Below are 11,403 nucleotides of genomic sequence, written 5' to 3'. Positions count from 1 at the left end.
TGGTGGAAATTTGAGGAAATCTTCCGCTGTCGTCCAATCTGGTATTTGGAGTTGAGGAAGGTCCAGCTTATTCAGAACAAAGGGTAGATCTTTTTTTATGGACATTGCTTGACTTGCTTTTTTCATGGTGGGCACCCGAGATCCCAGGGGTTCGGTATAATCTGCTTTGCCTTTATTGTAAAAGACTTTGGCTACAGGTGCGATAGCAGTGCCGGTCTCATTTTCTCTTGCTCATTTTTATTGAGTCAGTCAATGGTGAATAAGTCACATTACTCAGGGAAGTATAATCTTGAATTTTGTAAATGGAATCAGAAACACCAATTTATTTTATATTTTGTTAGATTTGACTTTTACGAGCACAGCAATACTAAATATGTGTTTGTTTGTTTTTAACGGGGCAAAGGGATGGTGATTTGAATTTTTGTGTTTTTTTCGCGTTTAAAATGTTTTTCCTCCACTTTTTACTGCATTTAATAGTGCCTTTAGGGGACTTGAAGCTGCTATCATCTGATCGAGTGTGCTATAGCTAACAGGACTTCAGCACTGCTATGTATGGAAGAACTCATGATCTCCTATGAATGGCGGCCACAAGCCAGCATTCAAAGAAGGATCATAATGACAGGCATTGGTGCCATCAGCAGATACTGTCAAGGCGACACATCGGTGCCCCGCAATCAAGTGACCAGGGCTTCGATGGGCGGGATGAATTATGCAGCGACCAGCAAGTGTTAAATGCCGTTGTCAGTGATTGACAGCGGGATATAACTGGATGACCGCCAAAGACAAAGTTCTGATCCACTCGTGGCTATTAAACGCACATCATGGCTGTTTAAATCAGCCATCATGTGGGCTATAAAAATGTGGACTCGGTGTGCACATAAGATTCTGGAATCAGTTCTAGTGTTTCCTCCTCTTGTCCCAATGATCATGTGATCCCCACTATGGGAAAAGTCTAGGACCATCTATGACCTCCCCACTATGGAAAAAAGTCTAGGACCATCTATGACCTTATGGGGAACACAATGTGTGAAAATAACTAAAATAAATGAATCAAAACATAAACAAGACAGAATAAAACAAAATAAACCTAGGATAGCAGTTTGCAGTTTGCAAGTCATACCCAAATACTATGTATCCCACGAATAATGACGATTTTAACAAAACAGGGAACGCAATTAAAAATGTATTTTATCCTTACTTTCTGATGTTAAAAAAATAAATAAAATGTGAAAAATCGTTCAAAATCTCCTTTTTTTCTCTCCATGTAACATAAAAATCTGAATATTAAAATTATATAAAATGTGTCAAAAAGCATTTGAATAACTGAGCAAGAAAAAAACCTCGGAGCTCTTAAAATCATATTAACTAAAAAAAAAAAGTAGAAAAACGTGTCCAGATCTGGAACAGGTTAAAGCTAACGCCATTATGAGGGTATTTGCCTAATGACTTATATTATTGGTTCATGTCCTAAACTTCATGTTGTGGGCTCGGATTTGCTTTTGGGACAAGGATAGCCTGTTTTATGACCCTGTTTATTCCCCCGTCTATGCAGTTGCGATGATCATCACAAGCGACTTCTACTTTGTAAAAACAAAAGCTAAACTGTGAAATTCTTGATCTCTCTGCTTCCCAAATTCCTCTCTGGGTGCGTGCACCTCTCCTTACGAGCTGATGGTTACAGACCTGACAAGCCAAATCGAATATGTACGTGACTGGTATAGATCAAGACAGGCGCTCGGGAGATTCCACATTTTTCCAATAAACACTGAAAAATTCTTTTAGATAACAATATTTTCTTGTGCATAATGTATTAGTTTAAAGTCTGAAGAAGATAGAGGAAAGGTGGAGGTCAGTCCTAGATACAGATAAGATGGAATCCACATGGTTTCCTTTATCTTAGTAGGTGTCACGCACAGTGTAGGACAGACTAAGTGCAACACAAAGGGATAAGGGAAGGGGAACCAAACGCTAGGGGAGGGGGGAGTAGAGACCCCTAAATGGATCTATAGTCACCCTGTCTGTCCTACCATCCCTATATAGGTTCCGCACTTATCGCCGAGCCGGATACCTAGCCCCTGTGTGACCCTAGCGATAAGCCCTGCATCGAGAGGGACAGGATAAATGCTAGTCAATCCCACTAACACTAAACACAGTCATAAATATGACATAAATGAAACCAAGGGGACACTTAGCTTGAATAGACTCTGGGAGAAAAGCCTACACCCTCCAAACTCCCAAAAGGACGCTAGCAGACTGCTACAGCTCTAAGATTCAACAGAGAAGTGCAAATAGGAAATATCACCTGCACCTCCCAACAGGAAGTAGGGAGTTATAAACACCCAGGTCCAGGTGTGGTCATTAGCACCGGGTGAGGTGGACACTAGTCTGCAAAGCAAACAACTGTGACCTTCTGCAGACAGATGCAGTGCAACAGTCTGCAGCCTCTGACACATCCATGGCAGTGCCCCCCCTTCTATGAATGGCCTCCAGAAACTCAAGACCAGGTTTCTCAGGATAAGAGGTGTGGAGCGAACGAACCAGCCTGGGTGTCAGTATCTAGTCCTGGAATCTGTTTCTCTTGCCCTTAGACTTGCCCTTAGTTAACATGGATCTTGATGTTTCCACGTCGGCCATCTTGCTTCCTGTCAAAGCTGTATATAAAGCCAGCACCTGCTCTGATTCATTGCTTGTGTATTATGTATTGGACTTTGTGCCTCTGCAGTCCCAAGCCTGGACTTACTATCCCTGTTGGTCCTCTCTTAACGGCGGAGTCCTCTGCCAACCTGCACGTCTGGATCCCTGCCTGCTGACCGAGTGATTGCTGAACACTTGACTTCAGGAACCTCTGCCTGACTACACCTGCGGTGAAGTAAGAACTCCAGCCAGCTAGTGTGTTCCTCCGCTCTGCAAGAGTCTGTGTCTTGTGCCCGCATTGCTTAGTGACTTTGCATGCTGTGTCACAGAGTATCAGCTCTGCTATTACCATTTATCATATTGACTGAACATTTATCTGGACTTATATGCTATATTGCATTCAGATCATTAATACAATATTGCTTGCGCAACCCACTGTGTCTGTAGTCTCTTTGACCTAGCCACTGGTGTCCAGTTGTATCCACTAGTATCGTGACAGGATACACAAGCCTTAAAAATGGATGCCTCTGGGTCAGAGACTTTAGAAGTGCATGTTAAGAAGCTAAATAATATCACTGCCACTGTACACGCTGAAGTGCAGACATGGAAGAGCAGAATAGAAGGCCTAGAGGGGCAGACTAAATATGATATACAAGTGCTCAGTCAGACCCTTCAGGAATTGCGTGGCCGAGTTGCGGCTCTGGAGGCACAATCTCAGGCTTCTGTTCCTACCATCCCCAAACTATCGCCATTTAGGTTTGGTGGCGACCGAGACAAGTACCGTGGGTTTCTGAACCAGTGTCGTTTATACTTTGCTGCACATGTCACACAGTTTCCTACAGACCGATCCAAAGTATTGACTATCATCATGTTGCTGACTAATAAGGCCCTTGCCTGGGCAAACCCTCTGATAGAATCACAGGATGCATGTCTGAATGACTTCAATATGTTTATCGCCGCCATGGGGCAGATGTTTGACGATCCGAACCGTGGCCTTACAGCTGAGACGGCCCTGCTGAATTTGCGTCAAGGTAAACGCCCAGTGACTGAGTATGCTATGGATTTTAGAAGGTGGGCTCAGGACACCACCTGGAATAGTGCAGCGAAGTACTCTATATTTAAGAAGGGGTTGTCCAGTTCTATCAAGGACGAGCTTGCACGTGCGGAGGCTCCCACTGCTCTAGGTGATTTCATCAATCACTGTATTCACCTAGACGCTCGCATCTCCGAACGAAAACTAGAAAGGTGGTCTGAGATGAACCGCAGCAATAAATCGCTTCTTCCTTTCCTTCCTAAGGAGATTCCGGACCCAAGTCCTCAGGAGTCCACACCTGAGCCGATGCAGGTAAATTCCCTACGAAGTCGAGTAAGTGACGAACGAAAGGAATTTCGCTTCAAGGAGAATTTGTTTTTACTGTGGGAAGTCAGGACATTTTATTATTAACTGCCCCAATCGTTCTCGCAGAACAACCGCAGCCATGGTAGAACGCGACTTCTCTGAATCATACTCCATGACTTCCGAATCAGGGCCACCCGAAATTGCAGCAACCGCTCCTGATTATGACTTTTCAGATATGAACTCTGTTACATCCGAAACGATACTACCCATTAATGCTGTTATTCTATCTTCTGCAGTTTCATACCCTTGCAATAAGAAAAAAGATTCACATTGTTACCTTCCTATCAAGATCTGGATTGACTCCCGTTGGGTGAACAGTTCCGCCATGATAGACTCTGGGGCTAGCGGTAACTTCATGGACACTTCTTTTGCTAAGGAATATGGAATCCGATCAGAGAGAAGAGTGTCTTCAATTCTGATGGAGACTGTGGATGGGTCCCCTTTGACCTCGGGGCCCGTAGACCAGCAGACTGAACCACTGAAGGTCCTCATGGGAGATGATCACCAGGAGAAATTGCCCTTCCTTCTGATTTCCTCTCCACATTTCCCTATTATCTTGGGTTTACCCTGGTTGCAGGCTCAAAATCCCATCATTGACTGGGAGACTAAGAGATTGCGCTTCCCAGCTAAAGAGGTAACTTCTGAGAAATCGACTGATCCATCTCCGGCCAACCCATCATCGGACCTAGAGTTACCGGCAGTTTATAAAGAATTTTCGGATGTGTGCGATAAAAAGAATGCAGATAAATTACCACCACACCGCTCTTATGACTGCCCAATCGAGCTTCTGCCTGCTGCTACCATTCCTTTTGGTAATATTTATCCATTGTCCAGTCCTGAGCTCAAGACTCTCAAAGAATATATCGACGAGAACCTGTCTAAGGGGTTTATACGCCCCTCATCCTCTCCAGCCGGTGCACCCATCTTTTTCGTTAAAAAGAAGGATGGATCCCTCAGACCCTGTGTTGATTACCGGGAAATTAACAAGGTAACCATCAAGAACCGCTACCCCCTGCCATTAATTCCGGAGCTTCTCGAGAGAGTTCGTCAGGCCAAGGTCTTTTCAAAATTGGACCTACGCGGAGCTTACAATCTAGTCCGTATAAGACCTGGAGACGAATGGAAAACAGCATTTAGGTCTCGATATGGACACTTTGAGTATTTGGTCATGCCATTTGGACTTTGCAATGCCCCAGCAACGTTCCAACATCTCGTAAATGATATATTCAGAGACATTCTTGATATTTTTGTCGTAATCTATTTGGATGACATTCTGATTTTTTCTAGCTCCATGGAGGAACATCAGCAACATGTCAAGACTGTCTTGCAGCGGTTGAGGGAACACCAGCTGTACAGCAAGCTGGGGAAATGCGAATTTCACAAGTCGGAGATTCAATTCTTAGGTTATGTAATTTCTCCACAAGGTCTGAGTATGGATAACAGCAAGATCAAGGCGATTCAGGAGTGGCCAATCCCCAAGAACGTCAAGGAGGTCCAACGTTTCATCGGGTTTGCTAACTTCTACAGACGTTTCATCAAGAACTTCTCTGACATCGTCTCGCCCATCACCCGGTTGACACAGAAGAAGACAGCATTTATTTGGTCCCTTCAAGCCCAAGAAGCATTCTCTTGGCTCAAGACCAAGTTCACGTCATCACCAGTACTGATCCACCCTGACGCGGAACTCGCCTTCATTATTGAAGTGGATGCCTCAAACTGTGCCACCGGGGCTATACTGTCCCAAAGAACAGGTGAGAAGAATTTACTTCATCCTTGTGCTTTTCTTTCCAAGCGACTGTCTCCTGCCGAAAAGAACTACGATGTAGGAAATAAAGAATTACTGGCTATCATCGCCGCCTTCAAGGAGTGGAGACATCTTCTGCAAGGAGCCTCACAGCCAATCGTGGTCCTCACGGATCACCGCAACCTTGAGATCATCAGGTCAGCAAGATGCCTGACCCCACGGCAGGCCCGCTGGAGTCTTTTCCTTAATCAATTCAATTTTACAATCTCTTATAGACCAGGTTCTCGCAATGGAAAAGCAGATGCTCTATCCCGGATGTTCTCCACTGACACTGTTCTAGATGCTCCACCTAAGACCATACTTTCTGATTGCAATTTTGTAGGAGTCATTCAGAATCAAGATTTGCTGCAGGTCATCAAAGAAGCTTACAACTCTGATCTTTTCGTGTCTCAGCCATCTGATGAGGTAAGCCTTCTTTTTAGGAATGGAGTTTGGACCCGGGAACGGCGCCTCTACATTCCTGAAGCCGTGAGGTTAAGAGTGTTGAGATTGATTCATGATTCCAAGGTTGCAGGGCACAGAGGAATTCAGAAGACTCAAGAATTCTTATCTCGCTTCTTCTGGTGGCCAGGTTTTCGGAAGGATGTCCAGAAGTACGTTTCATCTTGTGAGGTATGTGCCAAATTCAAGGTTCCACGTGCCTCCCCTACTGGTCTGTTACAGCCTTTGCCGGTGCCGTCTCGCCCGTGGGGATCCATTTCTATGGACTTTATTGTAGAACTGCCCCTTTCTGAGGGAAAGAGTATAATTTTGGTGGTGGTCGATCGCCTGACCAAGGCGGCCCATTTCATCCCTTGTTCCGGTTTACCCTCTGCGAAGGACACTGCTGACCTAATTATCCAGAACATCTTTCGCCTGCACGGGGTTCCGGATGAAGTTGTTTCTGACCGTGGAGTTCAATTTACTTCAAAGTTTTGGCGAAGCTTTTGTTCAGCATTAAGCATAGAAGTTAACTTATCTTCTGCTTTCCACCCACAGTCCAACGGGCAGACAGAACGTACCAACCAAACACTAGAGCAATACCTTCGCTGCTATGTTTGCCATTTGCAAGATGATTGGGTAAGGCTACTCCCCTTGGCCGAATTCTCTTATAACAACTCCCAGAGTGCCTCCACCAAACAGTCTCCATTCTACGCTAACCTGGGATATCACCCTAGCATTCTTCCCAGATTACCGGTAGATACATCTTTACCAGCAGTTGCCGACAGGATCTCTTCACTTCAACAGAACCTTGAACTTCTGAAAGACTTTGGGTTCCGCACAAGAGGGGTACAAGAATGCAGCTGACAGATTTCGCAAACCAACACCAACATTTAAGGTAGGAGATTTAGTCTGGTTATCTACGAAGAATTTAAAGATGAAGATCCCTTCCCCTAAGTTGAGACAGAAGTACATTGGTCCTTATAGGATCAGTGGTCTGGTAGGTGCTGTTGCATGTCGCTTAAAACTCCCAAGAACACTGAAGATACATCCTGTCTTTCATACTTCCATACTAAAGACTGTAGTACCAAATCCTTTTCCAGGACGTTCATCTCCTCCTCCCGATCCCGTTCTTGAGGATGGTCAAGAGCAGTTCATCGTTGAGAGGATTCTGGATTCAAGAATCTACAGAAATCGACTGCAGTATTTGATTAAATGGCAAGGCTATTCCTCAGAGGAGAATTCCTGGGAACCCGTGGATAATATTAACGCCTCCCGACTGATTGAGCAGTTCCATCAAAGGTACCCTGGCAAGTCTGGTTTAGGGTCGTCCGGAGGCCGTTCTTGAGGTGGGAGTAATGTCAGTATCTAGTCCTGGAATCTGTTTCTCTTGCCCTTAGACTTGCCCTTAGTTAACATGGATCTTGATGTTTCCACGTCGGCCATCTTGCTTCCTGTCAAAGCTGTATATAAAGCCAGCACCTGCTCTGATTCATTGCTTGTGTATTATGTATTGGACTTTGTGCCTCTGCAGTCCCAAGCCTGGACTTACTATCCCTGTTGGTCCTCTCTTAACGGCGGAGTCCTCTGCCAACCTGCACGTCTGGATCCCTGCCTGCTGACCGAGTGATTGCTGAACACTTGACTTCAGGAACCTCTGCCTGACTACACCTGCGGTGAAGTAAGAACTCCAGCCAGCTAGTGTGTTCCTCCGCTCTGCAAGAGTCTGTGTCTTGTGCCCGCATTGCTTAGTGACTTTGCATGCTGTGTCGCAGAGTATCAGCTCTGCTATTACCATTTATCATATTGACTGAACATTTATCTGGACTTATTCATTCAGATCATTAATACAATATTGCTTGCGCAACCCACTGTGTCTGTAGTCTCTTTGACCTAGCCACTGGTGTCCAGTTGTATCCACTAGTATCGTGACACTGGGGGCATTTACCTCTAATGCAGAAATCCACATCCTTTTCTCTGGACCATAACCCCACCAATGCACCAAGTAATGTAGGGAATGACGTTGGAGACGATAATCTAAAATTCTTGAAATTTGAAACTCTAGGCGTCCATCAACCATTATTGGAGGTGGCGGTGGTGGTGAGGGCTCAAGGGGTTCCACATATCTCTTGATCAAAGACCTGTGAAAAACAATGTAGACCTTAATAGCCTGAGATAGCTCAATACGAAAAACTGCTGGACCAATGATGGCGGTTATGTTATAGGGACCAAAGAATATAGGTCCCAATTTCCAGGAAGGAATCCTCAACCTGAAATTCCTGGTAGACAACCACACAGAATCATTCACATTCAGGTCTGGACCTGGCACGCATTTACTGACAGTCGTACGTTTATACCTGTCTCCCCTGACCCTTTTATTAACAGGTAGTGGTGAAACAGGACTAGATGCATGGGTATGTGTACTTTAGAAATGTGCAAACGTTGCAGCTAGACATTTGTTCAATCACATCCCGATGCAACTACGGCCACCAAAAATGACGAGAAAGGAGGTCCGCGGTTGCCTTACCACCTGGGTGGCCAGCAAGTACAGAGTCATGATATTCTCTAATTAATTTGCAGTGCTATTTAGACAGCACAAACATCCTCCCCGAAGGGCAGGGATCAGGGGCGTCCCCCTTAAGGGCCTGTCACATTAACCGATATCACTAGCAATATCGCTATAACATCACTGGTTTTTGTGTCGTTATAGCGATATCGCTAGCGATATCGCTATGTCTGATACTTACCTCCGACCGCTCCCCCGCTGGTTATTGCTGATCACGCGAGAATGTCCTGGACCATTTCTTGTCGTCAGCTTCCTGCTGGGCTTCCTGCTGTGGAGACGAGCGACGCGTGGACGCGGGCGGGAGGATGTCTTCATCGCCTCGTCTGACACGTAAGTAGCGACCCCCGACCCCTGCGATGCCGCTGGTGAGATCTGCCTGTGTGGCAGCTCACTAGCGACCACTTAGCGATGTACCAGCGATCCTGACCGCGTCATATCGCTGGTCGGGGTCGCTGGTACATCGCTAAGTGTGACCGTACCTTTAGCCTCTAACACCTCACCCTTCATGTCATTGTACAAGGCCGAGATGCCTACCCCCTTCTAAAAAACTGGGGCAGGGTCCTCTAAGTCAGACAAAAATACCGGAAAGGACCCTGTAGATACAGCATAAAGGGAAACATTTTAGGCAGTTACCATGACAGTAATCTCCCCACTTTACATCTCTCTGGATTGCCAATCCATAGTTGGATTATGCTTCACCAACCAGGGCAAACCCAGAACCACTGGAGTGTGGAGACTCTTCAGGACATAACAAGGGCTTATTTCATAATGCAAAGACCCCACCTTCAGTCTTATGTTATGAACAATTTGTGTCAGTGTTCTCTGTGCAAGTAATGCCACGTCGATGGTGCAAATCGGAGTAGGTCCAGCCAAGTTAGAGCAGACAAAACCATGAGTTCTAGCAAACTCAGCATCCACCATACTGACTCACCTCTACTGTCTACAAACACAGACATTTTTTCAGACCTGCCCTCAAGCACCGCCTCTGCTGTCAGGACAAAATGGGAATTGCAGGTTGAAGACGAACACATCCCTTGATTATCAAGCTCAAGGCTTCCAAGGGCTAATCGAGTCTCTTTTTGCTTTGGAATTACAGGATAGGCCCCAATAAAATGTCCCTTCTTTCCACAAAAAAACATACACCCTTTTACTTCCAAAGTCGGGGGAAACATGTAACGTGAATGCACCTCCCAACTGCATGGGTTCCTCTAACTCTGCAAGTATAGGTTAACCCCTGGACCTTTCCTCCAACACCGGGATCTTGTCCCGGAAAGAGGGCTCAGAACTGAAGCAGTGAGGTCTTACCCATCTGTCCTTCAGACATCCATCTACCCGAATAGCCAATGACATGGCAACCTTTAGAGACACAGGAGTTTCATACATTGCTAATGCATCCTTTAACCTTTCAGTGAGACCCTGAAGGAATTGGCTTCAGAGAGTCGGGTCATTCCATTTGGTATCGGTTACCACCTGCGGAATCCACAGCTATACGTCTCTACTGGGCGATTTCCTTGCTGAATGCGACGCAGCCTGGATTCAGCCAAGGAAATACAGTCAGGATCATCATAGATCAGAGCAAGGGCCCAGAAAAACTCCTCCACAGACTGGGGACACATAGAATCCTGTGGAAGAGAAAACACCCAGGACTGAGGTTCCTCCTGCAACATTGAAACAACAATTCCTACTTGTTGCTCCTCATCTCCAGAGGAGTAAGGACAAAGTTTAAAGAACAATTTGCATGCCTCTTTAAACACAAAACCTTGTCCCTACCCCCAGAAAACCTGTCTGGGAGGGCAATTTTGGGTTCAAACTGGACCCGCATACCTGCAACGTCCTCCACAATAGGAGCCTGCAGATACTGCCGTTGCTGCTGGACCTCAGAACGAAGGTCATTCACCTCCAGTGACAACCTCTGCAGCTGCTCTTTCAGCACGCACAGGAACGGGATCCATGAACCCAGCAAAAGAAAAAAAAAGACACAGAAAAAACACAAAAAACTCCCCACGTGTCAAAAAAATTATTTTTTTTTCTTTTGCAAACGTGAACGGCTGGTTTTAATGTCACGCACAGTGTAAGATAGATTAAGTGCAACACAAAGGGATAAGGGAAGGGAATCAAACACTCGGAAAGAGGGAAGTGTAGACCCCTAGACTGATCTAATGTCACCATGTCTGTCCTACCGTCCCTATATAGGTTCCGCACCTATCGCCGAGCAGGATACCTATTCTATGTGTGGCGATAAGCCCTGCACCGGGAAGGACAGGATGAACGCTAGTCAATCCCACTAACACTAAAGACAGTAAGGATAAATGAAACCAGGGGGACACTTAGCTTGAGAAGACTCAGAGAGAAGCACCCTCCAAACTCCAAGAGGATGCTAGCAGACTGCTACAGCTCCAAGCTTCAACAGAGAAGTGCAAATAGCAAATACACGCACACCTCCCAACTGGAAGTAGGCAGTTATAAACACCCAGGTCCTGGTGTGGTCATTAGCACCAGGGGAGGTGGCCACCAGTCTGCAAACCAAGCAACTGCGACCTTCTGCAGACAGAGGCAATGCAACGGTCTGCAGCCTCTGGC

This window comes from Dendrobates tinctorius, unplaced genomic scaffold, assembly GCF_039654945.1.
Source record: "Dendrobates tinctorius isolate UK_male_01 unplaced genomic scaffold, ASM3965494v1 ptg000135l, whole genome shotgun sequence".
Lineage (NCBI taxonomy): Eukaryota > Metazoa > Chordata > Amphibia > Anura > Dendrobatidae > Dendrobates > Dendrobates tinctorius.
This window is presented reverse-complemented; position numbering follows the sequence as displayed.